Source organism: Trachypithecus francoisi, unplaced genomic scaffold (assembly GCF_009764315.1).
Source record: "Trachypithecus francoisi isolate TF-2019V2 unplaced genomic scaffold, Tfra_2.0 Contig00137, whole genome shotgun sequence".
NCBI classification, from domain to species: domain Eukaryota; kingdom Metazoa; phylum Chordata; class Mammalia; order Primates; family Cercopithecidae; genus Trachypithecus; species Trachypithecus francoisi.
The window spans coordinates 107,552-132,560 of NW_022680485.1; the positions used below are offsets into that span (position 1 = coordinate 107,552).

At 44.3% G+C, this 25,009-nt stretch overlaps 1 protein-coding gene and 1 long non-coding RNA gene across 8 annotated transcripts in view; one reads left to right on the forward strand and one right to left on the reverse strand.

Moving 5' to 3' along the window:
• The window catches only part of LOC117064905 (zinc finger protein 91-like), a 338,773-nt gene that overhangs the window by 45,473 nt on the left and 268,291 nt on the right, over positions 1-25,009 (reverse strand). Inside the window, exons 1-2 of one of the 7 annotated variants that reach the window (XM_033179299.1) lie at positions 12,781-13,373; positions 12,521-12,664 (exon numbers count right to left, since the gene is read on the reverse strand). The exons of the other annotated variants lie outside the window; for them this stretch is intronic. The gene's annotated coding sequence lies outside the window, so the exon portion shown is untranslated. Of the gene's footprint in view, positions 1-12,520; positions 12,665-12,780; positions 13,374-25,009 lie in introns of those variants that run through there. 7 annotated transcript variants of the gene reach the window in all.
• LOC117065495 overlaps positions 7,097-25,009 on the forward strand; it is a 33,099-nt gene continuing 15,186 nt past the window's right edge. The window contains exons 1-2 of the long non-coding RNA XR_004429952.1: positions 7,097-7,188; positions 22,916-23,012. This is a non-coding gene — a long non-coding RNA (uncharacterized LOC117065495). The remainder of the gene's footprint in view (positions 7,189-22,915; positions 23,013-25,009) is intronic.

Sequence of the window (25,009 nt, forward strand, 5' to 3'; positions counted from 1 at the left end):
ACTCGTTGGCAGAAAACACCTAGGAGAGTCACATCACCCGGATGCTGGGCCAATGATATGTAAATTTTTTCCCTGAGGGCTGTGGCAAGGCAGGGGAGTCACATCATCTGGGTTTACACCCAGTGGCATGTTACAATTTTTTCCTGAAAGTTATGCACATGCAGGAGAGACACATCACCTGGTGGCTGGTCCCTGTAGTGTGTCAAAATCTTTCCTGTGGGCAGAGTGCAGGCAGAAAAGTGAAGGGGTGGCCTGCCCCTCCACACTTGTGGGTGTTTCTCGTTAGGTGGAACGAGAGACTTGAGAAAAGAAACAAGACACAGAGACAAAGTATAGAGAAAGAAAAGCGGGGCCCAGGGGACCGGCACTCAGCTTACAGAGGACCCACACCGGCACTGGCCTCTGAGTTCCCTTAGTATTTATTGATAATTATCTTTACCATCAAAAAGATAAGGGAGTGGGCCGGGCGCGGTGGCTCAAGCCTGTAATCCCAGCACTTTGGGAGGCCGAGACGGGCGGATCACGAGGTCAGGAGATCGAGACCATCCTGGCGAACACTGTGAAACCCCGTCTCTACTAAAAAATACAAAAAACTAGCCGGGCAAGGTGGCGGGTGTCTGTAGTCCCAGCTACTCGGGAGGCTGAGGCAGGAGAATGGCGTGAACCCGGGAGTCGGAGCTTGCAGTGAGCTGAGATCCGGCCACTGCACTCCAGCCCCGGCGACAGAGCAAGACTCCGTCTCAAAAAAAAAAAAAAAAAAAAAGATAAGGAGTGGCTGGACAATAGGATCATTGTAGGGAGGAAATCAGCAGTAAGACATATGAACAAAAATCCTTGTAACATGAATAAGTTTAAAGGAAAATGCTGTGCCTTGAGATGCATATGCGAACATCTCCGTAAACCTTTAGCAGTATTGCTCCAGCAAGTCCCACCTTATTCCTAAAGGTGGTTTTCTCCTTGCTCAGTAAACAAAGCACACAATGGGTTTTTACCCGGAGATGTTCCATTGCCCAGGGACGGGCAGGATTTTTAACCAGCAAGCTGCTTTCAGGTACTTGTTTAACAAAGACACATCCTGCAGAGCCCAATATCCATTAAACCTTGAGTCACCACAGCGCATGTTTCTTGCAAGGACAAGGTTGGGGGTAGGGTCACAGATTAACAACATTTCAAATACAGAACTAAATGGAGTCTCTTATGTCTACTTCCTTCTATATAGACACAGTAACAGGCTGATCTCTCTTTCTTTTCCCCACAGAAAAGGCATCATATCCTTTATGTAATGGATGCAGATACATATCACAAGAACACCTGTAGACAGGGCTGAGGCAGGAGACTCCCAATTTTTAAGTGTTTTGCCCAGTGAAATGTCACAATATTCAGAATATGTGGTTGCTAGATAGAAGAGTCACATGACCTAAGTTCTGGTTTCAGTGATATGTCACAATCTTTCTTTTTCACAGGGTTCAGGGAGGACAGAAGTCATATCACTGAGATGATGAACAAAAATAAATGTCCCAATAACCCCACGCTTGTGGTACATGTGAGAGAGCTGAATCACACATGTGTTGAACCCAGTGACATGTCAAAATATACAACTTATGCAGGGCCCAGGCAGGAGAAGACAGTATCTCCACCTAAGTGTCAAGCCCAGTGATACATCACAATACCTTATGTGACAGAGTCCAAGCAGTGGGGAAAAGTCACATTACCTAGATGCTGAGTCAAAAAATATGTCACAAAAATCACTGAGGGGAGGGCCCAGACAGGATAGTCAAATTACCTAAATGAGGGGCTCAGAGATATGTTGCAATGACCTCTGTGGGTAGGACTCAGGAGAAACAGGAGAGTCACATTATCTAGGTGCTGAGTAAAGCTGTATGCCACAATCACCCAATTTGATAGACCCAGGCAAGAGAAGAGAGTCATATCACATAAGTGCCAGGCCAAGTGATGTGTCACATTCCTCATTATGGACAGTTCCTAGGAAGAAAAGGAGAATCGCATCATCTAGGTGATGGGCCTAGAGAAGTCACAATAAGTTGTATGAGCTGGGATCATGCAGAAAATTCGAATCACTTGTGTGTTGAGCCTAGCGATAAGTCACTCTCTTTTCTGTGGGCATGGGCCAGGCAGGGGAGGAGAGTCATAATACCTAGGTGCTGGGTCCAGAGATAGATCACAATCTCTACTACTGGTAAAGCCCAGGCAAAAAAGGAGAGTCACATCAAATAGTTCATGGGCCAAGAGATATGTCACAATGCCCCCAGTAGGCAGGGTTTAGGCAGGAGGCAAATTACACTGGTGCTGATCATTACTATATGTCACAATGTCTTTTAAGGGCAGGACCAGGCAAAATAACTTGCTGATGGGCGTAGTGATATGTCTTTTTTTTCTGGGCAAAATCTAGGAAAAAGAGACAAGTCACATCAGCTCTGTGCTGAAACTAGCAATAGACATCATTATCCCACAGTGAACAAGGACCAGGCAGGTGAAAAGATTCACATCACCTAGGTGATTGGCACAAACATATGTCAAAATATCCCAGGAAGGCAGTGGCCAGGCAGGAGAGCTACAACACCTGGGTATTGAAATTAGCTATACTTTACCATAGCCTAACTAGACAGGGCACAGGTGGCAGAGTTCCATCAGGCAACTGTAGGTGCTGAGGCTGGGTGCTGAGCCCAAGGATATGTCACAATGTTTCTGTGGGCAAGGCTCAGGCAGGAGAAAAACTTCTTCTTCCTCTTCTTCTTTTCTTAGATGTAGTCTTGCACTATCACCAGTCTGGAGTGCAAAGGCTCAATCTTGGCTCATTTGCATTTCCCAGGTTCAAATGATTCTCCTGCCTCAGCCTACTGAGTAGCTGGGATTACAGCCACTTGCCACCACACCCAGCTACTTTTTGTGTTTTTAGTAGATACAAGGCTTCACCATGTTGACCATGCTGGTCTTGAACTCCTGACCTCATAATCCACCTGCTTTGGCCTCCCAAAGCGCTGAAATTACAGGCATGAGCCACCTTACCTGGCCTGAGAGGAGAGTCACCTCTTTCTAGGTGATGAGGCAGGAAACATGCCACAAAGTCTCCTGTGGGCAGTGCCCGGGCAGGAGCCTCTCATCCCCTAGGTGTTGGGCCAAGAGATACGTCACAATACCCTTAATATTCTATGCCCTGGCAATAAAGGTGAGTTACATCACCTAAGTACTAGATTGAGGGATATGTCACAATTCCTCTTTCATGAAGGCCCAGGCATAAGTGGAGAGTCACAGCACCTGAGTGATGAATGAAAAGATACATCATCTTACCCCTGCGGGCAAAGCCCATGCAGGAGTTACATCACCTCGGTGTTGGCCTCAGTGATGTGTCAACATAAATAAAGTAAGCAGGGTTTAGGCAGGAGAAGAGTAGCATCACCTAGGATCCTGGCCAAGCAATATATCAAACTCTCTTTTTGGGTATATTTCAAGCAGTAGAGAGTCACATCACCTAGGTTCTCAGTCTAGGAATTATGTCACAGTGCCCCCTGTGAAAATGACTGAAGAATAAGAGAAGAGTAACATAACCTAGAAGCTAGGCCATGCTGTGTGTCACAATCACACCTGTGAGCAAGGCCTAGGCATGAGAGGAGTGTCACATCAAGTTAAGTACTGGGCCATGCGACATATCACAATCCCCATGTGGACAAGTTCCAGGAAGACATCACCTAGGTGCTGGACCCAGGAACATGTGACTATGTCTCTTACAGGCAAATGCACAGTAGGAGAGGGGAGGGGATAACATCAAACATCTGATGGGCCGAGAGATGTGTTACAATGCCCCCTGTGGGCACAGTCCAGGCTGGAGACACATATCACCTTGGCGTTGGGTCCATGAATATGTGACAGTGCCTTCTGAGGTCAGGCCCAAGGCAAAAGAGTAACATTATGCTGCTGGGCCCAGCAGTTTTTTACAATCTCTGCTGCAGTTGAAACCTAGAAAGAAGAGAAGAGTCAGGCTGGGTGCAGTGGCTCATGCCTGTAATCCCAGTACTTTGGAAGGACAAGACGGAGGGATCACCTGAGGTTAGAAGTTCGAAACCAGCATGGCCAACATGGCGAAACCCCGTCTCTACTATAAATACAAAAATTAGCCGGGCGTGGTGGCACATGCCTGTAATCCCAGCTACTTGGGAGGCTGAGGCAGAACAATTGCTTCAACCCAGGAGGCAGAGGCTGCAGTGAGCTGAAATCATGCCAGTGCACTCCAGCCTGGGTAACAGAGTGAGACTCCATCTCAGAAAAAAAAAAAAAAAAGAAAGAAAGAAAAAGAAGAGTTACACCAGCTAGGTAGTGTAATATGTCACATATTACACATGGGCCTAGCAATATGTCACAAGATGTTTTGTGAGAAGGAACTAGGCAGTAAAAGGGAGTCACATCACCTGGGTGATGAACACAGAGATATGTGACTCCTGCAGGCAGAACCCAAACAAGAGAGTTACATTACCTGGGTTTTAGACCCAGCAGTATGTTACAATGACCCATGTGGGCAAAGCAGAGGCAGGAGAGTAACATAACATAGCGGGGATTGAAGGGGTGGCCTGCCCCTCCACACCTGTGGGTGCTTCTCGTTAGGTGGAACGAGACACTTGAGAAAAGAAATAATACACAGAGACAAAGTATAGAGAAAGAAAAGCGGGGCCCAGGGGACCGGTGCTGTGCTTACAGAGGACCCACACCAGCACCGGTCTCTGAGTTCCCTCAGTATTTATTGCTCAAAAGATAAGGGAGTAAATCGGCAATAAGACATACCGATACACGGAGATGTTCCATTTCCCAGGGACGGGCAGGAGACAGATGTTTTTCTTTTACTGAGATTTAAGAGAATGGTGATGGCCTTTAACCACAAGCAGCCTTTAGGCATTTGTTTAACAAAGCGCATTCCTTACAGCCCAAAATCCTTTAAACCTTAAATCACCACAGCGATGTCTCTTGCAAGGACAAGGTTGGGGGTAGGGTCACAGATAAACAGCATCTCAAATACAGAGCCAAATGGAGTCTCTTAAATTTACTTCTTTCTATATAAACACAGTAACAGGCTGACCTCTCTTTTCCCCACAGGGGATGACAGCGGTATTTCACAATTCTCACTGTGGACAGCACCAAAGCAGGAGAGAAAACACCCATCACTTGGATGCAAGGTCCAGTGATATGTCACAATGCCCCATATGAAAACACAAAGGCAAGAGAATAGAGTCACATCACCTAGTTTCTGATCCAGTGATATGTCATGATTCCATCTTTGGTGTAAATCCAGACAGGAGAGTAAACTCACTCAGGTTCTACACAGAGGCATGTGTCACAGTCACACATGCAGGAAGGTCCAAGATGAGATTAACAATCCTGTACATATCCCGCTTCTGTGTGCAGCAGCAAGGCAGGAGAGGAGACTCACAATACCTGGGTGCAAGGCTCTGAGATATGTTATAATGTCTTTTTCGGGTAGCACCCAAGGGAGAAGAATAGAGTTATATCACTTAGGTGCTGGGTCCAGCAGTGTGGCACAATCCTATTTGTAGGCTGGGCCAATTCTGAAGAATCACATTACTCAGCTACTGGGCAGAAGTGTGTCAAAATCGCACCTGAAGGAAAGACCTGAGATGAGATTAACAATCCTATACACACCCTAATTCTTTGTATGAGAGTCAACACCTCCTGTATGTTGGATCTAAGTACACAAGTCACAATTTTTAGAACGAATTGAATCACTGAATGAGAAACTCAATCCCTCTTACTGGCTGTGTCACCTTGGTGGAATCAGATAAACAGGTGTGTTCAATCTTGGTCTGAAAGTCACCAACTTACCTTTGGACTGGATTCATTTACGAGAGTAAATTTTCCAACTTGCGACTGTCTCTGCATATGAGATTCAGAACCTCCAGTGGACTGTTCTTGTGAAAAAATGATAATCTTTACTGTCAGTTGGGTGTACATGAATGTCAAAACCTCAACTGTACACTGAGTCTAGTTAGAACACTCTCTGTACCAATCGAGGAATTTATAAGGTTGCAATCTTTTGTGACCAGGAGACATTTGTGCTGCTATGGACCCATGATCATACCTGTGGCTCTATGCCCAGATATGAGAGTTAACATCTCTGTAATGGCTGGGTCCAGATATGAGAGTTGTCACCTGCCTATAAGCTAGGCTTACTAATGAGTCACCACCTCATGTTACCTGATGTTTACATATGACAGTCACAATTTTAACTCTGCACTGCATCCACATGTAAGATTTAAGACCTCACCAGTGGCCTTTGTCCATGGATGAGGGTGACAATCTTAACCACTGGGAAATTGTGTGTATATAAAACAATCTCATCTGTTTTCTGGACCCTGTTACGACAGTCTCTGTACCACTTGAGGGCTTTATACAATATGTGAGAGAGTGTAATTTTCTTTGACCTTCCTGCAAAGGGGAGAGCCAGAATCTTACCCATTTTCCTAAGCCCAATATGAGAGATAGTATGTTTCCTGTTGACTGATTTCAAATATGAGAGTCAACATCGCACCTATAATCTGAACAAAGACATATGTCACAATCTCCCCTGTGTATAGGGAGAGAACAGGAGACTTATATCATCTGCGTAATAGGCCAGGTATATGTCACAATCTTCTCTGAGAACAGGCACAAGGCAGAAGAGTTAAAAACTGGGTGCTTAGTCAGGCATATAGATTTTCTCCTGAAACCAGGGCATAGACAGTAGAGTCACATCTCCTGGCTGCTGAGACCAGTCACAATGTTCCCTGTAAGCAAAGCTCAGGCAGGAGAAACACATCACTTTTCTGTGCCAGAAGATAAGTCACAATCTCTCATATGAGGAAAGTCTTGGTATAAAAGGAGAGTCACATCAAATAGTTGATGCTCTTAGAGAAATGTCACAATGCTCTGTTGTTACGGTCCATACAGAAGACTCATGTCACCTTGTTGCTGGGCCCAGCAATATGTCACAATGCCTTTTCAGGTCCAGGCCAAGGCAAAACAGTGATGTCACATTGGTGTAGAGCTCCACAATATGTCTCAGTCTCCCTTGCCAGCAGAACTTATGATGGAAGAAGAATCACATTGTTTGGTACGGAGCCACATGATATATCACAAACTCCCCTGGTGAGCATGCATCAGGTAGAAGACAGTCATATCATGAAGGTGAGGTGTGAAAATACATGTCACAATGCTCCTTGTGGGCAGTAGAGTTGCATTACCAAGGTGTTGGACCCAGCAATATGTCACAATTGCTTATGTGGTCAGGGGACAGGCAGGAGAGTCACAAAACCTGGGTGTGGGGCCCAGAGATATGTGACAATGCATTCTGTGGGCAGTACTGAGGCAGGGGAGGAGACTCTCATCACCTAAGTGCAAGGCCCAGCGATATGTCACAATGCCCCCTGTGAGCAGCACCAATGTAGAGAAATAGAGTCATATCCCCTCAGTTCTGGGTTCAGCAATATGTCACTATTCCATCTGCGGGCTGGTTTTAGGCAAGAGAGATCACTCAAGTGCTGGGCAGAGAAATATGTTATAAGTAAACCTGTGAGAAGGTGCAGGGATGAAATTAACAATCTCACACATGTTCCAGTTTTAGGTATAGGAGGTTAACCCTTCCTATATGTTGTATCTAAGGACAGGAGCTACAATCTCAATGGTGAACAAAATTTGTACCTGACAGCCTATACTCCTGCTGTGGACTTTGTCTAATTAGTGAAGTCACAGTGTCATAGGTGTGCTGATTCTTGCTCTGAGTGTCACCAACTCACCTGTGGACTGGATCCAAATATGAGAGTCAATTTTTCCGCCTTTGACTTCCTCTATGTGTGAGATTCAGAATTCACAATGATGATGTGTACTGTTTGATGGGTGTTCATATAACAGTAAAAGTCTCCCCTGTGTGCTGGGTCTTGTTAAGTACACTTTTTTTTTTTTTTTGAGACGTAGTCTCATACTGTTGTCTCTGCTGGAGTGCAGTGGTGCGACCTTGGCTCACTGCAACCTCTGCTTCCCGAGTTCAAGTGATTCTCCTGCCTCAGCCCTTTGAGCAGCTGAAATTACAGGCACTTGTGAGGGATCAGTCAGAATAGTAAGAAAAACTATAAGGAAAGGACACAAACCTTCTGAAAGGTCAGAAGGTTCTGCAAAGCCCCAGGGGAGAATAGCTGAAGGCAGCTGTTCTATAACCATGAGGCAGAGGGCCAGGAGTAGGTACAGCGGAGTGTAGGGGAATTTATCTTAAACAGGCTCGTTTACTTATATTGACCAGGAACTGACCTTTCATCATTCACGGGAGTGACATTCCCTGAAAGGGTAACAATAAATGTTAATTACCTACAGGTTGTGTTTGCTCCAGGTTTTTGGCATTGTGCCTGCACTGAATGAAACCAAGCAGCTCCAGCTTCTTGGGGCAGCTCTCTGGCCACTGGAGCCAGGCCATTATCTAGCTGCTGTTACACTGCATACCTGTGTCTGAGTACTAATTTTATCCATCGGCCAGGGCCTGCAGGACAGACCCAGCAGGCAGCCACCACGCCCAGCTAATTTTTTGTATTTTTAGTAGAGACAGGTTTTCACCATGTTGGCCAGGCTTATCTCAAACTCCTGACTCATGATCCACCTGCCTAAGCCTCCCAAAGTGCTGGAATAACAGGCGTGAGCCATGGCGCCCGGCTAGTACACTCTCTATACTATTCAAAGTCTGTATCCAGTATAAATAAGAGTCACAATTTACTCTAAAATCATGTTTGTAAGTACCTATGACCATACTTGTGGCTCTAAGCCCAGGTATCAGAGCCAAAATCTCTCCAGTTGGTAGGGTTTATATAGTAGAGTCCTCATCTGCTATGTTCTGAGTTTAGAAGTGTGTCATCATCTCAACTGTGGCTGGAGGCTCACATATGACAGTCACAATTCCAACTCTGGGCAGTGTTTGCATTTGAGATTCAAGACCTCAGCAATGGGCTATTTTCATGTGTGAGGGTGATAATCCTAATGGCTGCTGAGGTACACATATAAGAAACAATCTCACCTTTTTGCTGTGTGACCTGGAATAACACTCTTTGTAACACTTGAGGGCATTATATGATATGTTGGAGTCTGGCAATTTTTTATGACCTTCATAAAAAGAGAAGACCAAGAATGTGACTCATTTTTCTAAGTCGAGCTATGAGAGACAGTATTTCTTCTAATAGCTGACTAGAGGTAATGAGAGTCATCATCACACTTATAAGCTGACTATAGTACATGTCTCCATTTAAACTGTAGGTAGGGAGTTAGCAGGAGAGTCACATCACCTGGGATTTCAGCCAAGGGTATCTCACGAGCTTCCCTGAGGGAAGCAACCAAGCAGGAGTGTCATATCACCTGAGTGTTCAGCCAGGGATATGTTACAATTCTCTCCTGAAAGCACAGCACAGGCAACAGTCACAACATCTAAGTGCTGAGCTCAGCATTATGTCACAATGCTCCCTGGGGGCAAGACAGAGGCAGAAGAGCCACATCACCTGGTGTCTCATTCCAGGGATATGTCACAATCTTTCCTGTGCAGGGCAGGTTGTAGGCAAGAAGTGTCACATCTTTTAGGTCATGGATGCAGATATATGTCACAAGGTCCCTGTGGGCAGAGCCCAGGCAGGAGCATACAATCCCATAAGTAGTGGGCCTAGTAATATTTACAATATCTATAATATGTGAGACCAAGGAAAAATAGGAGAATTGCATTACCTAGTTACTGGGTCCAGTGATATGCCACAATCCTCCCTCGCCCTCTGTGAAATGAGAATAGACTCACATTACCTAAATGCTGGGTCCACCAATAAAGCACAATCCCATCTGTACATTGGGCTCAGGCAGGAAAGTCAAACTATTCAGATGCTAAAAAAAGGTGTATGTCACAAACACACCTGAATTAAGGTCGAGGTATGAGATTAACAATTTCACACTTTTTTTTTTTTTTTTTTTTTTTTTTTGAGACGGAGTCTCGCTCTGTAGCCCAGGCTGGAGTGCAGTGGCGCGATCTCGGCTCACTGCAAGCTCCGCCTCCCGGGTTCCCGCCATTCTCCTGCCTCAGCCTCCCGAGTAGCTGGGACTACAGGCGCCCGCCATCTCGCCCGGCTAGTTTTTTGTATTTTTTAGTAGAGGCGGGGTTTCACCGTGTTAGCCAGGATGGTCTCGATCTCCTGACCTCGTGATCCACCCGTCTCGGCCTCCCAAAGTGCTGGGATTACAGGCTTGAGCCACCGCGCCCGGCTATTTCACACATTTTTTAGTTCTAGCTATGAGACATAATACCCTCTGTGTGTTCGGTGTAAGTACATGAGTGACAATCTCAACGATTGTCTGAATTTGTGTATGAGAACCTCAATCCCTCCTGCAAATTGTGTCATTTTACTGAAGTCAATGACTCACAGGAATGTTGAATCTTGGTCTCAGAGACACTAACATCTCTATGGACTGAACTAACATATGAGATTAAATTTTCCAACTTTTGACTGCATCTGCATAAGAGCTTCAGAACCTCAATAATGAGCTGTGTTTATGTGGAAGGATGACAGTGTTTACTGTTGGCAGCTATGCATATGAGTGTCACAACCTCTCCTGTGTGCTGAGTTCTGTTAGGACATTCTCTGTACCTCTTGACAACTTTACACAGTATGTGAGAGAGTGTGAATTCTTTATGATCTTCATACAAAGAGGAGATCCAAGACATAACTCATTTTCCTGACCCTGGCTATGAGAGATAGTGTATCTGCTACTGGTTTTTTCGAAGTATGAGAATCATTATTGCACTTTTAAGTTTGGACAAGGTATGCATCACAATCCCACCAATGAAAAGGGACTGGCCAGTAGACTCACATCACCTGTGTTTTGGGGCAGTGATATGTCACAATCTTCTTTGAGGACAGGGACAGGGCAGAAGTGTCACACCACCTGGGTGCTCGATTGGGGATATATTACAATCTCCTCCTGAAAGCAGAATACAGTCAGCAGAGGCACATCACCTGGATGCTAGGCCCAGTGATATGTTACAATGATCTGTGGGCAAGGACCAGGCAGGAAAAACACATCACCTGATTGCTGAGAATAGTGATTCATCACAATCTTCCCAGTGGTCAGGGTGCAGGCACAAAAGGGGGGTTAAATCTCCAAGATAATGGATAGAGAGATATGTCACAAGGCCACGTATGTGCTGGGCTCAGGCAGAAGCCTCCCATCTCATGTGTGTTGAACTCAGTGATATGTCACTATATCCAAAATATGTCAGAAACAAGAAAAATAAAAGGGTCACATCATCTAGGTGATGGAAAGGAGTTATGTCTTAATACATCTGTCGGCAGTTCCCATGCCATAAAGTTGTATCACCTAGGTGCTGAATCCAGGCATATGTCACAACACACAATGCATGCAGGGCTTAAGCAGAAGAGGATAGTCATAACACATAGGTGGTAAGTCCAGCGACACATCACAAATCCCTGCTTGGGCAAAGCCATAGAAAAGATTCGCATCATCTATGTACTGGGCTCAGTAATATGTCACGCTACCTGCTTACGGGGAGGGCCCATGCAAGAGAGTCACATCACCTATGTAATGGGTTCAGCAATATGGCACAGTATCCATTCTGGTGCAAGAGAGTCACATCTTCTAAATTATGGGCAACAGAGCCAGACTCCATCTCAAAAAAAGTAGTCACATCACCTAATAAGGGGTCTCAGAGATAAGACACTATGGTCCTCATGGGTAGGGCTAAGGAAGAAGTGTGCAGTCACATAACCTTTGAGCTGGGCCCAGCTATGTGTCAAAATTACTCCAGTGGGCAGGGCCCAGACCTAAGAAAAGAGTCCTATCATGTAGGTACTTGGCCAAGCAATATGTCACAATCCCCACTGTGGACAGGTTCCAGGAGAAGTGTCACACAATCTCAGCAATTGGCCCAGATATATCTTACAGTGACTTTTGGGAGCCAGCAGAAGAATATATCATCTGTATGCTAACCTCAGCAATAAGTTACTCTCTCTTCTGTGGGCGAGGCCCAGGCAGGAGAGGAAAGTCAAATCACCTTGGTGCTAGGCCCAAAGATATGTCACAATCTCTTTTTGGGCAATGTCCAGGTAAGAGAGAAGAGCCACATAAAATAGTCAAAAAGGGCCAAGTGAAATGGCTTACCCTGTAATCCCAGCACATTGGGAGGTTGAGTTGGGCAGATTGGCTGAGGTCAGGGGTTTGAGACCAGCCTGGCCAACATGGTGGTACCTTGTCTCTAGTAAAACTTCAAAAATTAGCCAGGCATGGTGGTGCACACCTGTAGCCTCAGCTACTCAGGAGGCTGAGGCAGGAAAATCACTTGAACCCAGGAGGCAAAGGTTGAAGTGAGCTGAGATCACACCACTGCACTCCAGCCTGGGTGACAGAGTGAGACTCTGTCTCAAAAAAAAAATTAAAATAACATAAAATAAGTAAAATAGTCAAAGGCCCCAGATATGTTACAATATACCTTGTAAGCAGGATCCAGACAGGAGACTCATATCACATTTGTTCTGGGCCCAACAATACATCACCATGCCTTCTTCTGATGGCAGTGCCATGACAAGAGTAATGTCACCTTACTATTAGGCCTAGTGACATTTCACAATATCCCCTGCAGGCAAAACACAGGAAGAGGAGAAAAGTCACGTTAGTTAGGTGCTGAGCCCAGTGATACGTCACAATCCCTTCTCTGAGCAGGGGCCAGGCAGGAGAAGAGAGTCACATTACCTGTGTGATGGGTGCAGGGTTATGTCACAATGTCCTCTGTAGGCAGGACCCAGGCAGTAGAGTTACATCACCTGGGTGTTGGACCCAGCAATATGTCACAATGGCCTACATGGACAGGGCACAGGCAGGAGGGTCACATAACCTATGTGTGGGGCCCAGCGATATGACACAATGCCCCCTGTGGAAGAGCCAAGGCTGGAGAGAAGATTCACACCACCTGGGTACAAGACCCAGAGATATGTCACAATGTCCCCTGTGGGCAGTGCCAAGGCAGTGGAATAGTTACATCACTTTGGTGCTGGGTCCAGTGATATGTCACAATCCCTTCTCTAAGCTGGGCAGGAGCATCAGCTCACTCTGATGCTGGGTAAAGTCATATGTCATAACTACATTGTCAAAAATGTTCAAGGATGAGATTATACATCTGGACTGGGAAGAATCAACTCATCAAAAATATGACCAGACCACGCAGGGTGGCTCCTGCCTGTAATCCCAGCACTTTGGGAGGCCAAGGCAGGAGGATATCTGGAGCCCAGGAGTTTGAGACAATCCTTGGGGCCACATGGTGAGACAACACCTATATTAAAAAATAATAAAGTGGGGCCGGGCGCGGTGGCTCAAGCCTGTAATCCCAGCACTTTGGGAGGCCGAGACGGGCGGATCACGAGGTCAGGAGATCGAGACCATCCTGGCTAACACGGTGAAACCCCGTCTCTACTAAAAATAAAAAAAAAAAACTAGCTGGGCAAGGTGGCGGGCGCCTGTAGTCCCAGCTACTCGGGAGGCTGAGGCAGGAGAATGGCGTAAACCCGGGAGGCGGAGCTTGCAGTGAGCTGAGATCCGGCCACTGTACTCCAGTCCGGGAGACAGAGCGAGACTCCGCCTCAAAAAAAAAAAAAAATAATAATAATAATAATAAAGTTAAATATATATTTATATATATATATAAAGTTAAATATATAAATATATATATATATCCAGAGCCTGAAAAACATAGCAAGAACACGTCTCTATCAAAAAAAAAAAAAACAGAAAAAAGAAAAAAAGATAGATGATTAATTGATAGAAAGACAGATAGATATAGATAGAACCAGTCATGGTGGCTCACACCTGTAAGCTCAGTAATTTGAGAGGTCGAGACCAGCAGACTGCTTGACCGCAGGAGTTTGAGATCAGCCTGGAAAACATGATGGAACCCTATCTCTACAAAAATAAAAAGTAAAATATACAAAATAAAGCGCTGGTGTGGTGGCGCACGCCTTTAGCCGCAGCTACTGGGAAGTGTGGTGTCTGAGACAGGAGGATCACCTGAGCCCAGGGAGGTCGAGGCTGCAGTGAGCTGTGATCATGTACCCGCACTTTAGCCTGGGTGAAAGAAATTGAAAACAACAGCAACTTCAGTGTACAGGAAGGAGCACAAGAGAGAGCAAGAAGAAAAAAGAAAAAAACCAACAGAACTCAATGTACTGCGAAAACAAATTCAAAGTGAGGCTAAAAAAAAAAAAAAGAAAAGAAAGAAAAGAAAAAGAAACAGAAAGCTCCTGAGAGCCCCAGCTATTTGGGAGGCCAAAATAAGAGGATCACGTGGATGAGCCCAGGAAGGTGAAGAGCGCAGTGAGCCATCACTGAACTCCTCTGCTGGACCTAAGCTGTACGGCCCCGGTGAGGGCCATCTGGTCCACCTTAAACATTTCCAGCTGGCGACCAAGTCCTACGCTCGTGGCCGACATCCTGTAGACCTGGCAGCCAGAAAGACAAGCCAGCCGGTGGTGGAGGCAGAAGCAGAAGCCCACCAGATCTACCCTATAGGCCATGTGTGGTGCTCGCGGCCTGAAGCTGTCCCCATTGGAACCTTATTACCGCCAAGGTGGCCCCCCTCGACAGTCAGCCTCTAAGTCCGCCGACTTTTCTTCCTAAGTTTTGAATCCCTGGTCCACCCAAACGAGAGGCCAGTAGCCACGACTACTGGCCACAGCTAGCCACCCACATCTGGTCACCTGGCGGCCTGACCGAGAAGCCACCGGATCCACCCTGCAGGCCATGTGTGGCGCTCGCCCCTGAAAATGTGCCTCTGGCGTCTAAGTGTGCGAGCTTCCCATCACTCCCTGGGCGACAGAGCGAGACTCCATCTCGGGGGAAAAAAAAAAAAGAAGAAGATAGAGAAGGAAGGGACGGAGGGAGGGAGGGAGGAAAAGGAAGAATGAAAAGGAAAAAGAAGAAAATAAAAGAAGACAGAGTATGGTGGCTCCAACCTGTAATCCCAACACTTTGGGAAGCTGAAATGGGAGAATTGCTTGAGTATAGAAGTTTGACACCAGCCCCTGGAACACAGCAGAAGGAAAGGAGGGAGCAGAGAAGAAAGAAAGATAGGAAGGAAGGAAAAATAAAACCAAAAAAGTTCAGGGAATATCATTTGCACGGACGATCAAAGGTCAGTTCCTGGTAAATAAAAGTAAACAAGCCAGTTTAAGATAAATTCCCCTACACTCTGTTGTACCTACTCCTTGCCTTCTGCCTCAGGCTTATAGAACAGATGCCTTCAGCTAGTCTCCCTGGGGGCTTTGCAAAACCTTCCGACTAAAAATACAAAAATTAGGCGGGCCTCGAGGTGCCTGCTTGTAGTCCCAGCTACTAGGGAGGCTGTGGCAGGAGAATTGCTTGAATCTAGGAGACAGAGGTTGCAGTGAGCCGAGATCATGCCACTGTACTACAACCTGAGTAACAGAATGAGACCCTGGCTCATAAATAAATAAATAAACAAATAACTTCTTACCTAAATCTAGATTCATCATATTTTACAAAATCTAGAAACAACCTCAGAACAATAACAACTCCATTTCCAGAAAGAGTCTCCCAACCCCACCTTTGTGCCAATCCCAACTGCATCTGCCTGTGGATTTCAAGGTTTTCAGGGCTTTGTGGCTTCTCTAAGTATAAAGTATAAAGGCTCTATCCATGGCTATTTTGAGCAGGCCAGGACATCTGCAGGGGAGGCTCCTCAGGCAGGACGGCTGCTTTTTCAATGATCTCCACTTGCAGGCAAAACTATCCTTAGCTTCTAGTTCAGGCTTCTACTTCCCAGTCAGGATTATTCACTTAGTTTGAAATAAGAAAATGACCAATGTATGGCCAGACGCAAAGGCACATATCTGTAATCCCAGCACTTTGGAAGGCTGATGCAGGCGGATCACTTGAGGTCAGGAGTTCGAGATCAGCCTGGCCAATATGGTGAAACCCCATCTCTACTAAAAATACAAAAATTAGCCAGGCATGGTGGCATGCGCCATAATCCCAGCTTTTCGGAAGGCTGAGGCATGAGATTCCCTTAAACCTAGGAGGCACAGGTTTCAGTGAGCCAAGATCGTGCCAATGCACTCCAGCCTGGGCAATAGAGTGAGACTCAGTCTCAGAAATAAATAAATAAACTAAAAAAAAAAAAGACCAATGTTTTAAAAAGTACAAAATCACTCCAACACACTGTTTATAGAATAGTGTAAGGAAATTGTAAGACTTAAATTTTCTTTTTTTTTTTAATTTTATTTATTTATTTATTTTTATTATACTTTAAGTTCTAGGGTACATGTGCATAACGTGCAGGTTTGTTACATATGTATACTTATGCCATGTTGGTGTGCTGCACCCATCAACTCGTCAGCACGCATCAATTCATCAATATCATGTATAACTCCCCAATGCCTCCCTCCCTCCTCCCCCCTCCCCATGATAGGCCCCAGTGTGTGATGTTCCCCTTCCCGAGGCAAGTGATCTCATTGTTCAGTTCCCACCTATGAGTGAGAACATGCGGTGTTTGGTTTTCTGTTCTTGTGATAGTTGCTAAGAATGATGGTTTCCAGCTGCATCCATGTCCCTACAAAGGACGCAAACTCATCCTTTTTGATGGCTGCATAGTATTCCATGGTGTATATGTGCCACATTTTCTTAATCCAGTCTGTCACAGATGGACATTTGGGTTGATTCCAAGTCTTTGCTATTGTGAATAGTGCCGCAATAAACATACGTATGCATGTGTCTTTGTAGTAGAGTAATTTAAACCTTTGGGTATATACCCAGTAGTGGGATGGCTGGGTCATATGGTACATCTAGTTCTAGATCCTTGAGGAATTGCCATACTGTTTTCCATAATGATTGAACTAGTTTACAATCCCACCAACAGTGTAAAAGTGTTCCTATTTCTCCACATCCTCTCCAACACCTGTTGTTTCCTGACTTCTTAATGATTGCCATTCTAACTGGTGTGAGATGGTATCTCATTGTGGTTTTGATTGCATTTCTCTGATGGCCAGTGATGATGAGCATTTTTTCATGTGTCTGTTGGCTGTATGGATGTTCTTTTGAGAAATGTCTGTTCATATCCTTTCCCCACTTTTTGATGGGGTTGTTTGTTTTTTTCTTGTATATTGTTTGAGTTCTTTGTAGATTCTGGATATTAGCCCTTTGTCAGATGAGTAGGTTGCAAAAATTTTCTCCCATTCTGTAGGTTGCCTGTTCACTCTGATGGTAGTTTCTTTTGCTGTGCAAAAGCTCTTTAGTTTAATGAGATCCCATTTGTCAATTTTGGCTTTTGCTGCCGTTGCTTGTTTGGGTTTAGACATGAGCCTTTCCCATGCCTATGTCCTGAATGGTCTACAAAGATCAGATGGCTGTACATGTGTGGTATTATTTCTGAGGACTCTGTTCTGTTCCATTGGTCTATATCTCTGTTTTGGTACCAGTACCATGCTGTTTTGGTTACTGTAGCCTTGTAGTATGTTTGAAGTCAGGTAGCGTGACACCTCCAGCTTTGTCCTTTTGACTTAGGATTGTCTTGGCAATGCGGGCTCTTTTTGGTTCCATATGAACTTTAAAGCAGTTTTTTTCCATTCTGTGAAGAAAGTCATTGGTAGCTTGATGGGGATGGCATTGAATCTATAAATAACCTTAGACAGTATGGCCATTTTCACGATATTGATTCTTCCTATCCATGAGCATGGTATGTCTTCCATTTGTTTGTGTCCTCTTTGATTTCACTGAGCAGTGGTTTGTAGTTCTCCTTGAAGAGGTCTTTACATCCCTTGTAAGCTGGATTCCTAGGTATTTTATTCTCTTTGAAGCAATTGTGAATGGAAGTTCATTCATGATTTGGCTCTCTGCTTGTCTGTTACTGGTGTATAAGAATGCTTGTGATTTTTGCACATTAATTTTGTATCCTGAGACTTTGCTGAAGTTGCTTATCAGCTTAAGGAGATTTTGGGCTGAGACAATGGGGTTTTCTAAATATACAATGATGTCATCTGCAAAAAGGGACAATTTGACTTCTTCTTTACCTAACTGGATACCCTTGATTTCTTTCTCTTGCCTGATTGCCCTAGCCAGAACTTCCAACACTATGTTGAATAGGAGTGGTGAGAGAGGGCATCCCTGTCTTGTGCCAGTTTTCAAAGGGAATTTTTCCAGTTTTTGCCATTCAGTATGATATTAGCTGTGGGTTTGTAAAATAGCTCTTATTATTTTGAGGTACATTCCATCAATACCGAATTTATTGAGCGTTTTAGCATAAAGGGTTGTTGATTTTGTCAAAAGCCTTTTCTGCATCTATTGAGATAATCATGTGGTTCTTGTCTTTGGTTCTGTTTACATGCTGGATTATGTTATTGATTTGCGAATGTTGAACCAGCCTTGCATCCAGGGATGAAGCCCACTTGATCATGGTGGATAAGCTTTTTGATGTGCTGCTGAATCCGGTTTGCCAGTATTTTATTGAGAATTTTTGCATCGATGTTCATCAGGGATATTGGTCTAAAATTCTTTTTTTGTTGTGTCTCTGCCAGGCTTTGGTATCAGGATGATGTTGGCCTCATAAAATGAGTTAGGGAGGATTCCCTCTTTTTCTATTGATTGGAATAGTTTCAGAAGGACTGGTACCAGCTCCTCCTTGTACCTCTGGTAGAATTCAGCTGTGAATCCATCTGGTCCTGGACTTTTTTTGGTGAGTAGGCTATTAATTGTTGCCTCAATTTCAGAGCCTGCTATTGGTCTATTCAAGGATTCAACTTCTTCCTGGTTTAGTCTTGGAAGAGTGTAAGTGTCCAGGAAATTATCCATTTCTTCTAGATTTTCTAGTTGATTTGCGTAGAGGCGTTTATAGTATTCTCTGATGGTTGTTTGTATTTCTGTGGGGTCAGTGGTGATATCCCCTTTATCATTTTTTATTGCGTCTATTTGATTCCTCTCTCATTTTTCTTTATTAGTCTTGCTAGCGGTCTGTCAATTTTGTTGATCTTTTCAAAAAACCAACTCCTGGATTCATTGATTTTTTGGAGGGTTTTTTGTGTCTCTATCTCCTTCAGTTCTGCTGATCTTAGTTATTTCTTGCCTTCTGCTAGCTTTTGAATGTGTTTGCTCTTGCCTCTCTAGTTCTTTTAATTGTGATGTTAGAGTGTCAATTTTAGATCTTTCCTGCTTTCCTTGTGGGCATTTAGTGCTATAAATTTCCCTCTACACACTGCTTTAAATGTGTCCCAGAGATTCTGGTATGTTGTATCTTTGTTCTCATTAGTTTCAAAGAACATCTTTATTTCTGCTTTCATTTCGTTATGTACCCAGTAGTCATTCAGGAGCAGGTTGTTCAGTTTCCATGTAGTTGAGCGGTTTGGATTGAGTTTCTTAGTCCTGAGTTCTAGTTGATTGCACTGTGGTCTGAGAGACAGTTTGTTATAATTTCTGTTCTTTGACATTTGCTGAGGAGTGCTTTACTTCCAATTATGTGGTCAATTTTGGAATAAGTACGATGTGGTGATGAGAAGAATGTCTATTCTGTTGATTTGGGGGGGAGAGTTCTATAGATGTCTATTAGGTCCGCTTGGTGTAGAGATGAGTTCAATTCCTGGATCCTGTTAACTTTGTGTCTCGTTGATCTGTCTAATGTGACAGTGGAGTGTTGAAGTCTCCCATTATTATTGTATGGGAGTCTAAGTCTCTTTGTAGGTCTCTAAGGACTTGCTTTATGAATCTGGGTGCTCCTGTATTGGGTGCATATATATTTAGGAGAGTTAGCTTTCCTGTTGAATGATCCCTTTACCATTATGTAATGGCCTTATTGTCTCTTTTGATCTTTGATGGTTTAAAGTCTGTTTTATCAGAGACTAGGATTGCAACCCCTGCTTTTTTTTGTTCTCCATTTGCTTGGTAGATCTTCCTCCACCCCTTTATTTTGAGCCTATGTAGTCTCTGCATGTGAGATGGGTCTCCTGAATACAGCAGACTGATGGGTCTTGACTCTTTATCCAGTTTGCCAGTCTGTGTCTTTTAATTGGAGCATTTAGTCCATTTACATTTAAGGTTAATATTGTTATGTGTGAACTTGATCCTGTCATTATGATATTAACTGGTTATTTTGCTCGTTAGTTGATGCAGTTTCTTCCTAGCCTCGATGGTCTTTACATTTTGGCATGTTTTTTCAATGGCTGGTACCGGTTGTTCCTTTCCATGTTTAGGGCTTCCTTCAGGGTCTCTTGTAAGGCAGGCCTGGTGGTGACAAAATCTCTAAGCATTGCTTATCTGTAAAGGATTTTATTTCTCCTTCACTGATGAAATCAGTTTGGCTGGATATGAAATTCTGGGTTGAAAATTCTTTTCTTTAAGAACGTTGAATATTGGCCCCCACTCTCTTCTGGCTTGGAGAGTTTCTGCCGAGAGATCTGCTGTTAGTCTGATGGGCTTCCCTTGTGGGTAACCCGACCTTTCTCTCTGGCTGCCCTTAAGATTTTTTCCTTCATTTCAACTTTGGTGAATCTGGCAATTATGTGTCTTGGAGTTGCTCTTCTGGAGGAGTATCTTGTGGCGTTCTCTGTATTTCCTGAATTTGAATGTTGGCCTGCCCTACTAGGTTGGGGAAGTTCTCCTGGATGATATCCTGAAGAATGTTTTCAAACTTGGTTCCATTTTCCCCTCACTTTCAGGCATCCCAATCAGACGTAGATTGGTCTTTTTACATCATCCCATACTTCTTGCAGGCTTTGTTCATTTCTTTTTCTTCTTTTTTCTTTTGGTTTCTCTTCTCGCTTCATTTCATTCATTTGATCCTCAATCGCTGATACTCTTTCTTCCAGTTGATCGAGTCGGTTACTGAAGCTTGGCATTTGTCACGTATTTCTCATGTCATGGTTTTCATCTCTGTCATTTCGTTTATGATCTTCTCTGCATTAATTAGTCTAGCTGTCTATTCTTCCACTCTTTTTTCAAGATTTTTAGTTTCTTTGCGCTGGGTACGTAATTCCTCCTTTAGCTCTGAGAAGTTTGATGGACTGAAGCCTTCTTCTCTCATCTCGTCAGAGTCATTCTCTGACCAACTTTGATCCGTTGCTGGTGATGGACTGCGCTCCTTTGCAGGGGGAGATGCGCTCTTATTTTTTGAATTTCCAGCTTTTCTGCCCTGCTTCTTCCCCATCTTTGTGGTTTTATCTGTCTCTGGTCTTTGATGATGGTGACGTACTGATGGGGTTTTGGTATAGGTGTCTTTCCTGTTTGATAGTTTTCCATCTGACACTCCGAAGGACTGTCTGTTGGTCTGTTGGAGATTGCTTGAGGTCCACTCCAGACACTGTTTGCCTGGGTATCAGCAGCAGAGGTTGCCGAAGATAGAATATTGCTGAACAGCGAGTGTACCTGTCTGATTCTTCCTTTGGAAGTTTCCTCTCAGGGGTGACTCCACCCTGTGAGGTGTGGGGTGTCAGACTGCCCCTAGTGGGGGATGTCTCCCAGCTAGGCTACTCAGGGGTCAGGGACCCACCTGAGCAGGCAGTCTGTCCGTTCTCAGATCTCAACCTCCGCGTTGGGAGATCCACGGCTCCCCCCAAAGCTGTCAGACAGAGTCGTTCGCGTCTGCACCTGCCCCCGCTGCTTCCCCTATTGGACTTAAGCTGTGCGCTCTCCCCAGAGGTGGAGTCTACAGAGACAGGCAGGCTTCCTTGAGCTGCTGTGAGCTCCACCCAGTTCGAGCTTCCCAGCGGCTTTGTTTACCTACTTAAGCCTCAGCAATGGCGGGCACCCCTCCCCCAGCCTCGCTGCTGCCTTGCGGATAGATTGCCGCAGACTGCTGTGTTAGCAGTGAGGGAGGCTCCGTGGGCGTGGGACCCTCCCGGCCAGGTGTGGTATATATTCTCCTGGTGTGCCTGTTTCCTTAAAGCGCAGTATTGGGGTGGGAGTTACCCGATTTTCCAGGTGTTGTGTGTCTCAGTTCACCTGGCTAGGAAAACGGATTTCCTTCCCCCTTGCGCTTCCAGGTGAGGCGATGCCTTGCCCTGCTTCAGCTCTCGCTGGTCAGGCTGCAGCAGCTGACCAGCACCAATTGTCCAGCACTCCCTAGTGAGATGACCCCAGTACCTCAGTTGAAAATGCAGAAATCACCGGTCTTCTGTGTCGCTCGCGCTGGGAGTTGGAGACTAGAGCTGTTCCTATTCGGCCATCTTGCTCCGCCCCAAGACTTAAATTTTCTACTACAATATAAAAAGCTTAATTAAGGCTGGGCATGGTGGCTCGCACCTGTAATCCCAGCACTTTGGAAGGCCAAGGCAGGAGGATTGCCTGAGGTCAGGAGTTTGAAACCAGCCTGGCCAACAAGGTGAAACCCGTCTCTACTAAAAATACGAAACTTAGATGGGCATGGCAGTAGGCAACTGTAATACCAGCTACTAGGGAGGCTGAAGCAGGAGAATCACTTGAATTCAGGAGGCAGAGGTTGTACTGAGCCGAGACTGTGCCACTGCACTCCAGCCTGGGCAACAGAGCAAGACTCTATCTCAAAAAAAAAAAAAAGTATCTGTTCTTTTCAGATGATAAACATCTCATTTAAATATTTCCATGATAATTTAATAAACAATCATATGTGAACATTTCTAGAAGATGTCAAGTTCCATCTCATAAAATTTAGCATTAAACTTGGACAGCTAGACAACAGAATACAGAACAGAGATATCCACCATTACAAATTCTAGACTCCGCAAAAAAGAGGAGCTGATGGTTTGAGAAATATTTGCAATGCACCAAATAATCTATCACATTTGCTTGTGGAAATGATGTATTCGTTTTGTATAGCCATAATTAAAAAAAGATTTTTCCTATTTCTCTTCTCTGGTAGCATTCCCAAAGCAAAGCCCTGGGGTTCTATTTAAAATCATGCAACCAGGAAAAGCAGACATGAGAAATTTGCTACACTCACTCTGGAGAAGATAAAGGTAAATAAGAATCTTTAAGAAATAAAATATATAATATACCTTTCGTATTCTGACTTTTTAAACATCGTTTAAACTCTTCTGATAGAATGTAATTTACAGTTATTAAGAAACTGAAATAGAAACAAGTGAAAAAATCTTTCCAAGGTGACAAACTCAAGAAGAAGCACATGTCACAATGCCTAATTTTTTGTATTTTTAGTAGAGATGGGGTTTCACCATGTTAGCCAGGCTGGAAATAATTTTTTACTCTGGGGACAGGCATGGTGGCTCACGCCTGTAATCCCAGCTACTTGGGAGGCTGAGGTGAGAGAATTGCTTGAACCAGGGAGGTGGAGGTTGCAGTGAGCCGAGACTGCACCACTGCACTCTAGCCTGGGAAACAGAGCAAGACTCTTGACTCAAAAATATATATATACTCTGCACCAGCAGCATTAACACAAAAAGTTCTATTAAACCCTGACACCCATTCAAATGTCACCTCCTCTATAAAGCCCTCCTTGATTTTCCCACTGCTATGTCACTGGCAGAATTGATCACTATTACCATTCAGCTCCTCAATACTTTATCTTTTTATGTACAAGTATTGTTCTCCAGAATAAATTCATCATTTACACAGCTATCCATGCTAATGAACTATAAACTCCTATAGGGCAGGTATGTTGAACCCTGTTCATCTATGTAATCCAAATGTCTGATACTTAATAGGTGTCATATACACATAAAATCAAAATGCTGTCAGAGAATTATTGGAAAAGCTACCAAATTCTTTTAACTTTTAAGTTCAAGGGTATATGTGCAAGCTTTTTACACAGATAAATGTGTGTCATGGGGGTTTGTTGTGCAGATTATTTCATCACCCAAGTATTAAGGCCTAGTACCCATTAAATACTTTTCCCGATATTCTTCCTCCTCTAGTAGGCCTCAGTATGTGTTCTTCCCCTCTGTGGGCCCATGTGTTCCCATCATTTGACTCTCACTTATAAGAGAGAACATGTAGTAGTTTGTTTTGTTTTGAGATGGAGATTCACTCTTGTCATCCAGGCTGGAGTGCAGTGGCACTGTCTCAGCTCACTGCAACCTCCGCCTCCTGGGTTCAGGAGATTCTCCTGCCTCAGTCTCCTGAGTAGCTGGGATTACAGGCACCTGCCACCACACCCGGCAATTTTTCTGTATTTTTAGTAGAGATGAGGTTTCACCATGTTGCTCAGGCTGGTATCATACTCCTGACCTCAGATGATCCACCTGCCTCGGCCTCCCAAAGTGCTGGAATTACAGCTGTGAGCCACCGCATCCAGCCAGTATTTAGTTTTCTATTCCTCTGTTAGTTTGCTAAGAATAATGTCTTACGGCTCTATCAATGTTCCTGCAGAGGACATGATCTCATTTTTTTTTCCATGGGTGCACAGTACTCCATGGTGTACATGTACTACACTTTCTTTATCCAGTCTATCATTAGTAGGCATTTAGGTTGATTCCATGTCTCTGCTATTTTGAATTGTGCTGCAATGCACATAAACATGCATGTGTCTTTATAATAGAATGATTCGTATTGCTTTGGGTAAATACCCAATAATGGATTGCTGGGTCAAATGGTATTTTGTCTCTAGGTCTTCGAGGAGTTGCCACACTGTCTTCCATAACGGTTGAACTAATTTACACTCCTACCAACAGTGTATATGCGTTCCTTTGTGAAAAAATAATTTTAATTTTCTAAGAGGTTAGCTTTTTAAGAAAAATGGTAAACAAGGAAACTGTCCACAGGCCTAGGCCATCCAGCTACTCTTCTGAGAGGCTACACTCTTACTCCTCAGGCTGTCCTCTAAGAGATGATCCAGGGGATAATATTCATTAGATATTCCAAGAGATATGGCCACTGTGGGCATCTTGGGTTATCTCAGATAGTTCTGAAAATCATGGACAAGAAAAGACTGGAGGTCTGCTGCAAAGGGCCCTGTAATTTCTCCAAGCAAAACTTCAACCAAAAGTCATACTAATAA